Source organism: Pleurodeles waltl, chromosome 12 (genome assembly GCF_031143425.1).
Source record: "Pleurodeles waltl isolate 20211129_DDA chromosome 12, aPleWal1.hap1.20221129, whole genome shotgun sequence".
NCBI classification, from domain to species: Eukaryota; Metazoa; Chordata; class Amphibia; order Caudata; family Salamandridae; genus Pleurodeles; species Pleurodeles waltl.
In genome coordinates, this window is record NC_090451.1 from 475,255,819 (window position 1) to 475,270,391 (window position 14,573).

Consider the following 14,573-nt stretch of genomic DNA (forward strand, 5'->3'; position numbering starts at 1 on the left):
CCCCAACCTGTTGTGAGTGTCACGGCGGAGAAGTACGCCATCATTTCCGGCGGTCCAGACACAACCGCATGCACCCTCGTTACTGGTCAGGAGACCACCGCCAGAGTCATAGCCCAGGAGGGCTCAAGTATCATTACTGGTCAGGAGACCACCACCAGAGTCAGAGCCCAGGAGGGCTCAAGTATCGTTACTGGTCAGGAGACCACCGCCAGAGTCATAGCCCAGGAGGGCTCAAGTATCGTTACTGGTCAGGAGACCACCGCCAAAGTCATAGCCCAGGAGGGCACAAGTATCGTTACTGGTCAGGAGACCACCGCCAGAGTCATAGCCCAGGAGGGCTCAAGTATCGTTACTGGTCAGGAGACCACCGCCAGAGTCATAGCCCAGGAGGGCTCAAGTATCGTTACTGGTCAGGAGACCACCGCCAGAGTCATAGCCCAGGAGGGCTCAAGTATCGTTACTGGTCAGGAGACCACCACAAACCGCCGGAGTCACAGCCCAGGAGGGTCCAGAATCTCACAGCCCCACTGGGCAATGATGGAACGTCATGCCACACACCAATATCAGTATCTGAACCGCCATCTTAGGCTACCGCTGAACAGTCCATAGGCAGCCATGGCAAAGCACCGCTGAACAAGGCCAAGACCGCCATGGTGAAGACCGCTGAACAGGGCAAAGACCGCCATGGCAAAGCACCGCTGAACAGTCCATAGGCAGCCATGGCAAAGCACCGCTGAACAAGGCCAAGACCGCCATGGTGAAGACCGCTGAACAGGGCAAAGACCGCCATGGCAAAGCACCGCTGAACAGTCCATAGGCAGCCATGGCAAAGCACCGCTGAACAGTCCATAGGCCGCCATGGCAAAGCACCGCTGAACAAGGCCAAGACCGCCATGGTGAAGACCGCTGAACAGGGCAAAGACCGCCATGGCAAAGCACCGCTGAACAGTCCATAGGCAGCCATGGCAAAGCACCGCTGAACAAGGCCAAGACCACCATGGTGAAGACCGCTGAACAGGGCAAAGACCGCCATGGCAAAGCACCGCTGAACAGTCCATAGGCAGCCATGGCAAAGCACCGCTGAACAGTCCATAGGCAGCCATGGCAAAGCACCGCTGAACAAGGCCAAGACCGCCATGGTGAAGACCGCTGAACAGGGCAAAGACCGCCATGGCAAAGCACCGCTGAACAGTCCATAGGCAGCCATGGCAAAGCACCGCTGAACAAGGCCAAGACCGCCATGGTGAAGACCGCTGAACAGGGCAAAGACCGCCATGGCAAAGCACCGCTGAACAGTCCATAGGCAGCCATGGCAAAGCACCGCTGAACAAGGCCAAGGCCGCCATGGTGAAGACCGCTGAACAGGGCAAAGACTGTGTGGGTATGAATAGACCGGCACATCAGGCATCGTTCTCCCATGTGCAGCTGGGACAGTGACAGGACAGGTACTTTCACAGGGAGACTCATCCAGTCTGGGCACAAGTCCCCCCCCAGAACCAGTGGAGACCTGCACCTACCTGAGAGACTGTGGCTTTGCACTCCCCAGGATATGGCAGTGGGCAACCCTCCCACTGTAGAGACTTGAGAGACTGTGGCTTTGCACTCCCCAGGATGGCACAGTGGGCAACCCACCCACTGTAGAAACTTGAGAGACTGTGGCTTTGCACTCCCCAGGATGGCACAGTGGGCAAACCACCCACTGTAGTGACTTGAGAGACTGTGGCTTTGCACTCCCCAGGATGCCACAGTGGGCAACCCACCCACTGTAGAGACTTGAGAGACTGTGGCTTTGCACTCCCCAGGATGGCACAGTGGGCAAACCACGCACTGTAGTGACTTGAGAGACTGTGGCTTTTCACTCCCCAGGATGGCACAGTGGGCAACCCACCCACTGTAGACACTTGAGAGACTGTGGCTTTGCACTCCCCAGGCTACATCAATGGGCATGGAGGCCCGTCGTGGATCTGGCGTCGCATTCATGTGGCTGAGGTGCCCCCCCTTCCCTTCCCCCTGAGGTGCCTGTAGTGTTTCTATCTGATGCCCCGGCAGTGTTCTCTCGGATTTTGGTCAGGTATCTATTGTGGGCATCGCCCATGCATTTTTGGACTGTTGGTGCACATATCTGCACTACTTCTTGTTTTGTATATTTATTTTTGACAGATTTGGTTATATATATCCGTATATTTTTTAATGAGTTGTATATTGGCTAAATACAAAGTTTGGGCGCTATTCGCTTTGTCATTGCATTCTTCCGGGGTGGTTGTGGGTTGTTACTGTGATTTTTGTGACAGCATTTGTGTGTATGTTGTAATATGCGAGGGTGGGGGTGGGGGTGTTTGGTGGGTGTCCCCGTAACTTTTGCCTCCCCCCACCCCCGTGTCGTAGGTGCAGTACTCACCGGTATGTTCTGCGCCTACGTCGCTGTTGGTCGTAGATGAGCAGGAATGCAAGGGCAGGTAAGATTTGTAGTTCCGGGTCCATGGAGTCCTCGTTCCTCGTGGGATGTGTTGAGGTGAGCGTTTTCCCATTGCAAAAGCTGTTTACGCCGTGTTTTTATCCATGGTGAATCCGCCCCGGAAAAGGTGGCGGATTGGTGTGTTGTGATAGTGTGGGTGGTACATTGTCTTCTGCCTGTCTGTTGGCGGTGACCGCCGCGCTGTTTGTCTGTTCCGCCAGGGTCGTAATTCCATTTTTTTGTCCGCCGGCCTATTTGCGGTATTACCGCAGCTTTAACACCGTCCGCCAGGGTTGTAATGACCACCTATGTCTCCTCACAATGGATTTGTGAACATTTTTAAATTACTCTTAATGCCAATAACATGTGCCCCTGAATCTGAGAACTCCCAACCAACTTTATAGGATCCAAACACATACATAAATGAATGAAAATATGAACACAGAAAGACTACACTGTGGACTGTTCAAAATGTGAACAGCACTTCTAAACACACAATTCCCAAAGCCATGCCTATGTATATTTTGCATTATTTTGTGCAGTTATCTTTTATTCATTGAATACAGTTAGTTTGTAGAGGCATCTGGTTCCAAAAGCCTGTACGAGGGGGCTTCTCATAATTCTTGCAGAGATGGACAGAGAGTGAAGCTAGTGAAGATTCAAAATAAACATCTGAAAAGAATACAGAGCACTAAAGCTCCCTCAGATCCACATCACTGATTGAACCTTTTGCCACTGAGATTACCAGATCCTTTGTGTTACCAGGGATAACTTTTTTCAGGTGTGGGTTCTTTTCAGAAATTCAGGTATGATGGTTCAGTTGGTGACATTAAAGAGGTACAGGAAAATATTTCTCAGAGTGCAAGTGGTTATAACACAATAATGACTGGGAAAGGTGTTGTAAGAAATTGGGTTATGAGTTGAGGGTGGAAGGTACCCATCTCCAGTAATAATCACAAGCCTGGTCCGGGTGAACCATAAAAGTCACTAAATTAACCAGAGGACAACTACCTGGTAGCTATGGCACATAATGGAACAGCTTAATGGAGGAGTAATGTGGTGTTTATGCAGTATGAAAATAGCAATAAAGTCCAAATGCAAATAATAAAAATCAAAAACCAAGCTAGAAAAATAGAGTAAGATTTATTAAACAATAAGAACTTAAAATTACAGAATTTAATTAAGCGGAACCAGAAATATGTTTTTTTACATTTTAAAGTAGAAATAGCATCAAGAAGCAGAAAGTGCCAATGGTAGTCAATGGTTGTGGTAAAACAAGACCTGGGCACAATATGACACTGACTGCAATGGATGGGTGGGTTCAATACACTAAGCATGTCTGCCCTGGTCAAAGAATTTAGCTTCCCGCTTCAGTCCTTTAAGGCCCAGTCCACCACAGGAGTATAATACTAAAAACCCCAAGACAGCAGGACAGACACTGAGAAAATCACAGGGTAGCAGGCAGAGGTTTACTGGAGAGTCCATTTCAGGTCTTATTTGCCATTGATAAGCTGAGCAATTGCAGGAAAAACCATCTTGCAGTTAGTTGTGTCCCAGTAGATTTAGCAGGTGATCAGCCTTATGACCCTGGATTCCAATTCTTTGTCTTGAGTACAAAACAGAGAGCACATCCAGTTTCATAATTCCGTGTCAGTGGTCAGTAATGTTCTGATCTTCCACAGGTCCAGGAGTGCTCTGAAGTGGATGCCTGGAGATGTCACATTTAGGCCTTGCATGAGGTATGGTTGGGAATGACCCCTGGGGACCACCACCTTATTGAGTAAAGGTTCCCAGAGCTAATCCTAGCCACTTTGGGCATTTTCTTGATGGTCACACTAAACTTGGGCTCTTAGGGATGGGTGCGCATGTGGTAGTGAACCATGATAATCCTAGTGTTCTGCCACATCTAATGCCATGATCCAATTTAAGGCAGTTCCTGGACCCACAACATCAGATACAGAAGTCTGATAGAACAAACCTGAGTTGTATGCACAAGGATACATAGTGTTATATGTATACCCAGCAGAACTGTCAAACAGTTTACAACACTGTGATTTCAAAATGAGGCCCAATGTGATTGAGGGGTTGGGCAGGGAAACAAAACAAGAGTCTTGTCCAAATGTCATCTAATATTATCCTGTGACGGGGTAGACTCTAAGATGTGTGCCCTGAGTGTCTTATGCGAAATCCCAGCAGACCTGTCAAGCAGGTATGGAAATTCCAGCAGGATCTGACAGTGTGATGTCAACTAGAGGCCCACTGTGATGGGTGGTGGTCTGGCTCAGGGGACAAAAGGAGGGTGCAAGTCCGCGTGTAAGCTACATCTGCCTGTTACAGGTTAGGCTTCTTTAAAAAGAATCAAGTCATTGGGCCCAGTCCACATGCCTTCCTTTCAAGGGTGCAATAACACCCATCTACAACCAAAGTCTTTGACTTCCTAACGAAGACTCCTATATGCAATTTAAATAAACCAATTAGGTGCATACCAATTTCACTATGTTTAAAATTAGAACTTAATTGCGTTACCCATGGTTAGCAAAGCAAAAGTGCACAGAATTCTACGGTCAGCAAATAAAGGATTCAGCAAAATCACAAGCTAATCGGGGATAACCCTGCAGAAAGAACACATTTCCAATGGGTCTCATTGGTGCTTTGGCCCGTCTGGTAACAACAGCAATTGCCCATTTCATTTCATGTTTGTGGGGACTCTGGAGGTTAATTGAGGCTCAGGGGCCTTAGGACTGAGCAACTCACTTGTTAACACAGTTACTTCATAAAAGCTTGACCGCTCATGCTGCATTTTGCATTTGAACTACAATAATGGCGACATTCACAACGTGAGCACTTTAAAAGACTACTTTAAAAAATGTGCTAAGTCCTGAAAAAGGCTCAGTGGATTTATCACTATATGAACATTTCCACGTATATATTTTCACTTCATGGAGGAGTGAAAAATAAGTCTTGTTTAAGAGAAAATGCATGAGTATAGAGCCATTACCTTTCTATCTTGACCAAGTTGTAGAGAAAACAAACATAGGTAGTACCAGCATCTTAAACATTTTGCAGATCATCTTAGTAGTATGGTGAAACATATATGTGAAATACATGCCTAGAAGAAATCTGCTTAATCAGAATAACAAAAAATACTAGAAGGATCATTTCTGCATATAGTTTCAAGTGTCACCATCGGAAACAGAGAACAAAATAGCACAGATTAGATAACTATTCCAGGCATAACAAAAAACTGTTGTTTGGGAATTTTAGCAAAGGAACAATTCTGTTTTGACAGCAGTCTGAAGTGTATTATACAGGAAATGTGATTGCCATCTTGTTTCATAGGCAGTAGAAAAGACAGCAAAAGCAATTAAATTGCAGGCCAGAAGAGTACTTATGTGGGAGTTTGCAGGAATACTAATCAGGCACCTCACATGGCGTAATATAAATAGTTTTGCACTGCACGATTTAGCGTTTGGTCTGAGAATGACAATAGACACGAACGAGCATAATAGGGACGACAGTGATTTTTGGCAAATGAACTTCTGACATTTTATTCTGTGGTTGATTAAGCACATCACTGAATATGTCATCAGTGTCATTGTGTGATGTACCTAAATATGTGGTCAAGGGATTACTGCTGCTATGTTTACTGCAGGAGATTTTGAATGTCTGAGAAACATCAAAGTAAAATGTCAGAGTAGCCTTTCTGGGAATAATTTATGAATATATGAACAATTTTATGACTGGTAGGTTTTTGCCAACGATTTTTGGAAATTTACAACGCTTTTCAGAATTCGCAATAAAACCCTCATCCTGGATATGCATTTTATCTTTCCATGATTAACACTAAAGTTAAACTGAAGTATTTTTTACTGACAGTGCATCACTATACTGGAATGCTACCTTAACATTTTTTTCACTTTGGAAATACTTTTCCATTGGGGAAAATTCATTTCTCCATATTATCATAAAATACGGAAATTTCGGTATGTAAATAATGTCACCTGCATTCCTGTTTTCGGCAATACAATTATGTGTGCTGATTTGGTGAAAACCGAACTGGGTAGGTTTGTGACAACCCACAAAATTACCCCTTTATGGGTGTCTCTGTCTTCTAAGTGGCAAGTCCCTGTCAGTCTCCTTTAAACAAACAGGAAAGCTCCCACCCGTAAATCCAAATTTACATGTGAAAATCTGTATTTGCCTCACTTGTAATACTCAAATTATTTTGCTTTCTGCTTATATTGGATTTTGTCCTCTACTGTACTCCGAAGCCTGTTAAATAGGGCCACAAAGGTCTTTTCTGCTTAAAATGATATGCCTTTTGCGATTAATGCAGCCTATCTTGTGGCTGGCCTCTTCTCAAAGGAAATCGAAGTACCAAGCACTCAGAAAGTTTTCTGACGCGCAGGTCAACAAACTAAAGCCGTCAAAATTATTCATAAATGCCCTCTAGGAAAAGATGAAACAGAGCAGATCCAGCATCTAACACCATCAAGGGTGAAATTGTATTAGCTGCTGTGTTAATATTAAATATGATATTTTGCATTAACGTCTATAAATGTATGTTTCAGCACAAGGTGTGAGAGCCTGAAATAAAGTACCTCCAATGGAATAATAAATGATACCCTGCCTTCTGATGGGCCTACCGAGTTCCAGGCCTGCACTAAAGGTTCTATAAAAAGAAATAACTACATAGCCAACTGCCCACTTATTGAAATTTACAAAGAAAGTGCACACCGTATGGTTCTAGATTGTGTGGTTACAAAGTTGGCAAACGTTTGTAGGATGAGGAAAATAGAGTATGTAGGCACACTGTCGGTGTTTCACCAAGGTCACAGACATATGCTGTCCATGAAGAACTTGGACTATCCTCTGTGGCCTACTACATATATTTGGCCCCCTTAATAGTATGGTGCTTTATTTTGTGTAATCCAAAAGCCCCTCTCAACAGGGAGATTATCGTGGACTACCTCCTATGTGACCAGGGTCATCATATCCCCTGGCTAAAGTATACTAAGGATACCGGTGCCAAGTTAGGTGGACCTGATATGTTTTCTATGCCTGCCGATTTATCCATGAGGGAAAAAAGCTGGGTTAAATCTAGCTAATGTTTCAAAACACACTAGGGATGGAACCATATCCAGTGATTGTGTCCAATGCCTGGGATGGGTATTACTGACTAGATTTAGGTTTGGTCATATTAGGAGTCAGCTCTCATTCCCTTTGGGCCATTTTGACCCTAAAACTATTCTTGTCTGCCCCTGGGAGAAGCAAACACTCCCCACAAGCACTGGTGAACTTTGTTTTTTGTTTGCAGGTTTTGTTGTAGTTATACCAGAAGGGGTTTAATCCCATTTGTAAGAGATGCCTCGGTTATCAGACATATCTCAGCATTCTTACATCGCAGATGCTTCTCATACCTCCGGTATGTGTAGGTGTTGTAAATTTTCCTAAATTTGCTCATTGTTGCGGAAACACATTATTGTTTTAGCCTGTCAATTATTTATTTTCTATTAGAGCTTGTTTTTATTATTGTTTTTATATGGATTGCCAGTTGACATTTTGTGTCTTGGTTAGTGCAATGCTGCATACTTAGATTGTCTTATTGGTGGCCCCAAACATCCCTGTTAACATAGTGGACCAATTAGAGGTTTTTGTTGAAACTTAATTGTTGATTGAGCCCCCTGACTGCTTGTTGTATTTATCATCTTGCTCATTGTACTACGTTACGGTGGTTTGCATGCAGCGCTACTCATGTTGTAAATGATTATTATTGTACTTTTATGGTTTATTTTCATCCAAATAAAGTAGAGCATAACTAGCTCAAACAGCTCTCATCTAAGAGTTATTTTACACACATGATGGAGAGCAGATACATTGCATGCTTTGAAGCTATTCCCAGCAATTACATAAGAAGGTGATGTAAGTGTTAAACCTAAAGCCAAAAAGAAATCCGAGGAAGATGCAGAACAGACAATAGGTGAAAACAAAAAGGTCGCAGACACCGAAAGTGATTCAGAGGATGAATTTATAACTCAGTTGTTGCAGAATTGTCCCCCAACATACAATGCAATTAAATCAGTAAACCAGAATGTAATCCAGAATATGGACACAGCCCCAGTTACATAAAGCCAGTTTCAGATAACTCCAGATGTACCCACTGCTAATGTTGCACAGGTGCCAGCAGTTTATCCGTCAGTTCCAATTGTTAATACAGATCAGAATGTCACAGTTCTAGTTATGCCACAGCCATTTCAGAATTCAGGAATGACTCAATTCAAGTCCACATCTAATGTACAGATAACTGCACAGATTGTGTACCAGAGACAGACAATGCCCATGTATTCCCCAGTAACAACACCACAGAATGTTTCCCCGAATCAGTCAAATCAGGCTTTTGGTACAGCATTAACTGGTCAAGGTAAAGGATAAATGTTTACCCCCAAGTCAAATTAATTTGTCAGAACCAGATGTCATGGCAGTTACTGTAACAATAGGTCCAGTAGTCCCGTTGTATGCCCAGGGTAATAACAAGGATGGTCCCTAGATTTCAAATCCAGTATCAGAAATGAATTCTTCTTTTGGAACTAATGCAGAAATGGAGAGACTGAGCACTAGGGTGCCAGCCATGACCCCAATGAATTATTTTGGTTTGAACCAGACACATGATAGAGTAGGTCCGTTGATTGATGTTACATGTCCCTCATGCTCAATGGGATCATCTGTAATAGCTCAAGAGCCATGTAATGTTCTACAGTTTACACCCCAAGAAAATAGTTATAATATTAGTTTACAAGGATTGACAGCTCAACAACTACCTGAGTGGTTAGACAATCTGAGTGGAGCATCGGTTCCGGAAAGCATCCCTGAGGGAAAAAAGACATTGAACATGGCGAGATTAAAATTGTAATTGAATGAAATGATTGAGGGAACATTTGAATTGGACAGATTATATTCTTCCAACAAAAACAAATTGCGCTTTAGGTGCAAGGACGTTACTCTTCAAACAGGAAAGATTTGTGAGAAATTATCTAGTTTAGCTGAGAAATATGAAATCAAGATAAATACATTCAAAGAGCTAAAGAAAAGTTACAGATTAGAATTCGACTCGAGAGACATTGCGAACATGAGATCACCTGGAATGAAAATTCATATTAAAGAACTAATCCAGAGCATTCAAACATGGGGGGCATTACATAAATGGGAAGGCAGGTGGGCAAAGAAAAGAGATCAGAATTAAAAGCCAACTGCATCTTCAAATAATGTATAGCAGCCTGAGGGAGCTGTACAAATGATGCCAATGAGAGAAATTCCCAGAGGGAATTTTGGTCATGTTCCATGGAGCAGAAGTGACATACTGTCATTCACAAATGATTACCCAAAACTGAGGGAGAAATCAATGGAAAGGTACCAGCAAATAGATAGGTTTGTCAAGCTTGTGAAGTGTTTGTGGGAATGTCTGAACACTTTAATTAAGATTGGGGTTCCAGCAGATTTGTGGGTTGAGTGTAAGTGGAGTGTTGATTGGCCAACACGTGAGCCACCAAGGGATGCAGTAACAGGTGAGCCATCTAAAGAGCTGATGAAAAGCTACTACAAGGTGATTGAGTTTTGGAAAACTAGAGTTTCCCCTAGAGATATTGATTGGCAAAGAATCGACAGGACAGCTCAGGAGACAAAGGAGTCTGTTCATGCTTATTATGAGAGATTATTGCAGGCATTCACGCAATGCAGTGGCACAGAACGTATTGAACCGAGAGACATGATTCATTTTATGTTTAGATTTGTTCAAGGATTGAACCCTATATTTAGCAACATGATTCAGAATCATTTGTTTTGCCTGGAAGTAAAACCAATTGATGAAGTATTGAATTACACAAAATACTGTAGTAATGAGATTGAGTTGAAGCAGAAAAGACTAAGGTAAAAGGCAATGGTGATGCAAATTAAGTCTGCCCAAGAAGCAGGTATTACTGGGATCAAAAGGAATGACGAATGCAGGAAAAATGCAGGATAGCACAACAGCTGGGCAATATGGTACCTCAATGCAGAGGTAGAGGTCATGGAATTTGAGTAAACCCGAATTTTAATGTGGCTGATGTTCAGAATATGAAGAAAATGCATCCTTGTCATGCGTGCGCAATGTTGGACTTTGGAAATGTAAGTGTCCATTTAATAACGTAAACAATTTGGTGCAATGTGGTGATGTTGTGCAGATATTTGACAACAGTCAATTTCAAAATCAAGGAGTGCAAAGGCCCCAAAATCAAAATATGAATGTTCCTACAGGAGCAGTACAAATGCAGATTCCCTGACACCAGGTACAATTTCCCCAACAGCAAAATCAAGCCCCACAACAATTGCAGATTTCACAAGCTCTGATGGCACAGCAACAGGCAATGGTTCCTCAGCAGAATGCGAACCAGAGAACAAATGCAAATGTAAATCATTTAATCACACAATGCCCATTGATAGATTTCAGTGATGATGAGATGAGTGAAGAATATATGAGTGAGAGTTCAGAAGAGGAAGAATGTGTTTTGGCTCCCTCACTGGAGGTAGATCAGCATGGCCCTTATGTAAATGCAAGTGTTAAGGATCATAATGTTTCATTTCTGGTTGACACTGGAGCAACTCGTTCCACTGTCAGATCTGCAAAAGTGCCTAATGTGCCCTGTTAGAAATGGGTTTTTTGGTTGGCAGTCAGGTTACCCCCTGTCCAAGCAAGAACCCTCACTGTAGTCAGGGTAAGTCACACACAATCCAAAATTAGACTGTGCCCACCCTCTAGTAGCTTGGCACGAGCAGTCAGGCTTAACTTAGAAGGCAATGTGTAAAGTATTTGTGCAATAAATCATACAATACCAACATATAGCACCACAAAAATACACCACACAGTGTTTAGAAAAATATATAATATTTATCAGGATAATTGTAGGTCAAAACGAATAAAATTGCAATGGGAATTTGTAAAGATATCACGGAAAAGTGATATAAAGGCCCTCATTACGACCCTGGCGGTATAGAACCGCCAGGGCCGCGGCACGCGGGAGCACCGCCAACAGGCTGGCGGTGCCCAGCAGGGCATTCTGACCGCGGCGGTAACGCCGCGGTCAGAACAGGAAAACTGGCGGTCTCCCGCCAGTTTCCCGTGGCCCGTTTGAATCCTCCAAGGCGGCGCAGCTTGCTGCGCCGCCGAGGGGATTCTGACAAGCCATACCGCCATCCTGTTCCTGGCGGTTCGGCCACTGCACCCGTCGCACCTTCCCACCCCGCCGGCTCGATTACGAGCCGGCGTCCTCGTGGGAAGGTAGTTTTCCCCTGGGCTGGCGGACGGCCTTTTGGCGGTCGCCGGCCAGCCCAGGGGAAAACTCTGAATACCCGCCGCGGTCTTCCGACCGCAGTGCGGTATTCACGACGCGCAACTTTGGCGGGCGGCCTCCGCGCCCGCCAAAGTTGTAATGAGGGCCAAAGTGTCTTAAGTCTTAAAAAAGCAAACAAAGTCTCTTTCAAGCACAAAGTACCTGGTTTGGAGAGGAAAATATCTGCAGAGAGCCGCAGAAGAAGAGGTACGTGGAAAAATGGGGTGTGCGTTGATTTCTCCCCAGCACACACGGACTTGCGGCGTTATTTTTCACGCGTCGTGTGTCGTTTTCTGGCACGCGGACAGTCTCTCTCTGTGGATCGCGGGGATTACCAGATGTCCCGGATCTGTGCGTGGATTCTCCTGCGTCACGCAGATTTCTCCTCTGGAGGTTGGGGTGCATTGTCCTTGCGAGGCTGTGCGTCGATGTTCCTGTCGTCCCAAAGGCGTCACGTCGATCAGCGTCAGTGTGCGGCGTTTTTCTCGCCGTGGAACAAGCTGTGCATCGAACATTTCCGCGCACGAAGCGTCTAAGTGAAAAAGAGAAGTCTTTTTGGTCCTGAGACTTCAGGGAACAGGAGGCAAGCTCTATCCAAGCCCTTGGAGAACACTTTTACAGCCAGACAAGAGTTCAGCAAGGCAGCAGGGCAACAGCAAGGCAGCAGTCCTTTGTAGAAAGCAGTCAGGTGAGTCCTTTAGGCAGCCAGGCAGTTCTTCTTGGCAGGATGCAGGTTCTGGTTCAGGTTTCTTCTCCAGCAAGTGTCTGATGAGGTAGGGCAGAGGCCCTGTTTTATACCCAAATGTGCCTTTGAAGTGGGGGAGACTTCAAAGAGTGGCTAAGAAGTGCACCAGGTCCCCTTTCAGTTCAATCCTGTCTGCCAGGGTCCCAGTAGGGGGTGTGGCAGTCCTTTGTGTGAGAGCAGGCCCTCCACCCTCCCAGCCGAGGAGGACCCATTCAAAATGCAGATGTACGCAAGTGAGGCTGAGTACCCTGTGTCTGAGTGAATGCACAAGGAGCTGTCAACTAAGCCCAGCCAGACGTGGATTGTAAGGCACAGAAAGATTTAAGTGCAAACAAATGCTCACTTTCTAAAAGTGGCATTTCTAGAATAGTAATATTAAATCCAACTTCACCAGTCAGCAGGATTTGGTATTACCATTCTGGCCATACTAAATATGACCTTCCTACTCCTTTCAGATCAGCAGCTACCACTTCAATACTGTATGAGGGCAGTCCCAATGTTAGCCTATGAAGGGAGCAGGCCCCGCATGTGTACAAAATCGAATTTAGGAGTTTTACAATACCAGGACATGTAAATTACACAGGTACATGTCCTGCCTTTCACCCACACAGCATCCTGCTCTAGGGGTTACCTAGGGCACACATTAGAGGTGACATATATGTGGAGAAAGGGGAGGTTTAGGCTTGGCAAGTACTTTTAAATGCCAAGTCGAGGTGACAGTGAAACTGCACACACAGGCCTTGCAATGGCAGGCCTGAGACAAGGTAAAGGGGCTACTTAAGTGGGTAGCACAACCAGTGCTGCAGGCCCACTAGTAGCATTTAATCTACAGGCCCTAGGCACCTATAGTGCACATAACTAGGGACTTATAAGTAAATTAAATAGTCCAATCAGGTATGATCCAAAGTTACCGTGTTTAAAAAGGGAGAGAGCATATGCACTTTAGCACTGGTTAGCAGTGGTAAAGTGCGCAGAGTCTAAAAGCCAGCAAAACAGGGTCCAAAAAGTGGTGGGAGGCAGGCAAAAAGTTAGGGGTGACCACCCTAAGGCATGTCAGGTCTAACATGCCCCATTCTGGAAGGACAGTTCAGGTTGTAGGTGTAGCAAACCAGCATTTGGTAAGCCCCCTTACAGGGGTAATTTCAGTCAAAATAGGAACATTTGAGGATCTGCAACAATTTGTAGTCTGTGATTCCTGTCCTTTGAGTCATTTGGGAAGATAATTACTATGCAAATTAAAATGCTCCATCACTTGTACTCATTAAGGGATAACAAATAGTAATGATGAAACATCCAGTCAAAATGATGAGATGTATCCTCTCATTACATTGTTTCCTGCTATGACAGCTAAAGACTTGCCTGATGAATTACAAGACACAGGGGGTCATTCCGACCCCGGCGGGCGGCGGGCGCCGCCCGCCGGGCGGAAACCGCCCAAACACCGCCCCGCGGTCAAATGACCGCGGGGACCATTTTAACTTTCCCGCTGGGCCGGCGGGCGATCTTCAAAAGATCGCCCGCCGGCCCAGCGGGAAAGCCCCAGCAAAGAAGAAGCCGGCTCCGAATGGAGCAGGCGGATTTGCTGGGGTGCGACGGGTGCAGTTGCACCCGTCGCGATTTTCAGTGTCTGCTATGCAGACACTGAAAATCATTGTGGGGCCCTGTTAGGGGGCCCCTGCAGTGCCCATGCCAGTGGCATGGGCACTGCAGGGGCCCCCAGGGGCCTCAAGACACCCGTTCCCGCCAGCCAGGTTCTGGCGGTTAAAACCGCCAGAACCAGGCTGGCGGGAAGGGGGTCTGATTCCCCATGGCGTCGCTGCTTGCAGCGCCGCCATGGAGGATTCATTTGGGCAGGGGTAAACCGGCGGTAAACCGCCGGTTGCCCTTTTCTGACCGCGGCTTTCCCGCCGCAGTCAGAATTGCCCATGTAGCACCGCCAGCCTGTTGGCGGTGCTACCCCCGGCCTCCACCCTGGCGGTCATAGACCGCCAGGGTCAGAATCAGGCCCACA